General features: G+C 40.1%; 1 protein-coding gene across 1 annotated transcript in view; it reads right to left on the bottom strand.

Annotated features, from left to right (window-relative positions):
• Positions 1-2,858, bottom strand: part of FBXO22 (F-box protein 22) — a 37,265-nt gene that overhangs the window by 9,172 nt on the left and 25,235 nt on the right. The gene's annotated exons all lie outside the window — the stretch shown is intronic.

The raw sequence follows: 2,858 nt of genomic DNA, 5'->3' as shown, positions 1-2,858 counted from the left end.
AAACAAGGACTGCCAATCCCAGAGAAGTGACTAGCCCAGGACAATATCATAACTAGATTAAAACCCGCACCTCCTGACTCAGGGCTTTAGGTTTTAGAAACTAAAAACTTCTAAATCTCTACCTTTCCTACTGTTTTCTAAACTCTGGACTCTCTTTTCAATTGTCTACTAAACATTTTCATATGAATATTCTAAAGGCAACCTCATTTATTCAACAAACACATACCCAGTGCTTTCAACATCTTCCTTCAGTGATACTGTTCTCAGTTGGTGTAACCACACACATACACACACCTCTAGAAACTAGAATCACTTTCCCCTACCCTGACTCAGATAACAAACCCACCTAAGCCAAGGCTGGCTGCTTGAAAGAGCAGATGGCTCTATATTTAACCACAGACTATCTGGTGCTTCGGGAAAATAACAGAAGGAAGGTACGACTCCTTGCCACTCAAAATTGAGAGGCCTAAAAATATACATAGCTGAGAATTAGACCATGCAGCTCCTCACAAGATGGGCTGAGGAAATAGTGAGGGGCAGTGACAGTTTTTTCTCAAAAATTCTGAGGTCCCCTCCAATTCATGGGTAAAGGATCATCAAGGACTCAACGCCCAGTGTTCCAGGCCACCTGCCATATAATGACTAATAATTTTATTGTAGAGTTTTTAAAAAATTGAAACATTAGCGGAAGCTTACTCCAACCATTAAAAACAATCGCAAAAGAGCATTTATAAGACACTTTAAGCAATATAATCTCCTGGTGAACCTTTCAAGATGATAAACTGGTTGCAAAATGTAAGCCTCAGGTAACAGAACAGGTTGACCTGCCATGTAGGACTGGTAACTAACTATAATCAAGTTAAATACCACAGGGTGTCTATCAAGAAATATCTTTAGTTTGGGAATAAGGTTGACCTGCCATGTAGGACTGGTAACTATAATCAAGTTAAATACCACAGGGTGTCTATCAAGAAATATCTTTAGTTTGGGAATAATATAAAACTTCTTCCCAGCAAGAATCCTGTTAGGTCAGTTTAGCAAAGTTTAGTTTCCCCTGCCCTCTTAGGAATTTTTCATCCACCAAGCCCTCCCACCATGCTACTTGGCTATAAATTCCCATTTGTCCTTGATGTATTTGGAATTGAGCCTGATCTCTCTCCCCTACTGCAAAACTGCATTGCAGTAGTCCCCCTGAATAAAGCCAGCCTATTGTCTTTAACAAGTGTCAGAATCATTTCTTCTTTAACACAATCCTCCTGCACTTATGCTTTTTCAAGGGCTGGGCAACTCCAAAAGCAGAGCAAGTCTAACCTTTAGGCTTTAGCACTGTTTCTCTCTGCTTCCCACCTGGTTACTGCCTGTGGCCCTCAAGATTCTCTTATGACATCTCCAGATAACTTAAACCCTCTGTCCTTCAAATTTTGGGGGAATCTGACTTAACAAATCACTCAAGTTTAGTTATTACTCTTCTCAGTTGCTTGCAGAGTTCAAGAGAAATAGTGAAAGGACCAAAAAGCAGGAAGCAGAAAGGACTTGAACAACTTACAAGCTAGATCACTGGATCACTGTCACAACAAATACTTAACGGCATTTGTGCCAGGCACTGTTCTAAGCACTTTACAGAAGTTAACTTTTTAAATGCCTATTACATACTGTTTAGCTCCTAGAAAGTCTGTAAGGATTCAATGGCTTTCAAAGTTCATGATAAACATGCAAATTATGTCCATATTATAGGACCTCAGACCAGACATAAGTAATATTAAATGCATACCTCAGAACTGGCTGCCAGAAAGGAACTGGTGCCTACTAAGCTATGGAAAACACAAGACACTTTCCATTCCTCTCCTTCCAAGAGGAAATGCATTAGGATTCTTCAAGACTTCCTCTCTTGACCCTAAAATGTAAAAGCCAATGGGAGACCTTCCCTAGCGGGAATCTCTGCAAATAAAACTGAAACCCAGAAAATCATTGTGCCCCAACAGGCAATGTTATAGGTTTGCACTTTACCTAGAGAATGTCAGAAGGATATATTTGTAAAAGGAAAAAGAAAGAATCACAGGTGTGAGGCAACTGTTTGATATACAGGCTGAGCACACTTATCTAAAATGCTCGGGACCAGAAGTATTTCAGATTTTGAACATTTTTGGATTTTGGAATATATGCATAATACGTACTAGTTGAACATCCCTAGTCCAAAAATCAGAAATCCGAAAAGCTCCAATGAGCATTTCCTTTGAGGGTCATGTTAATACTCAAAAAGTTTCAGATTTTGGAATACTTCAGATTTTGGATTAGGATGCTCAACTTGTATAACTAACCATCTCAAGCATACTTAAAGGAGGAAAGAGGCTCTGGCTCTTATGTTCAAGCTCACCTTCTGAACAATCAGCAGTGCTGAGGCTGCTTTCTCCAGCTCTCCTATTTGTAAGTAGGGAGAGGTGGTCACAGAGCCAGACATGGCTCTAAACGTTAGAGCTCCTTTACTGGATGCCATGAGGCCTTTGACAAGAAGTATATGAGCATCTTTAGGGAGGGAGGCTCCTCCCCCTCTGTTACAGCTATGGCTTACAGACCAGACACAGGATTCCAGAAGTGCCCCCAGGGTGGGGTTAGGGAGAAACTAAGCAGCCTCAGTTCTGGACCTAACACATTCCCTTCGACCTAAGCAGTTCTGCTTTTATCTGCTTTATTTTTTATGTTAGTGTCCCATGTAAGACTGTATTTAGAAATTAGTAGTTTTTTAGTTAGCTATTTGCTCAAGAACCTCCTTACTGGGTAATTTCAATAAAGTCTTCAACTTAAACACAAGGAAAGGATGTTATATTACATCAGTATTAACCCTGAGCAATCAACATACA

This window comes from Galeopterus variegatus, unplaced genomic scaffold, assembly GCF_000696425.1.
Source record: "Galeopterus variegatus unplaced genomic scaffold, G_variegatus-3.0.2 Scaffold860, whole genome shotgun sequence".
Lineage (NCBI taxonomy): Eukaryota > Metazoa > Chordata > Mammalia > Dermoptera > Cynocephalidae > Galeopterus > Galeopterus variegatus.
The sequence above is the reverse complement of the archived record's forward strand: the minus strand, read 5'-3'. Positions and strand labels throughout refer to the sequence as shown.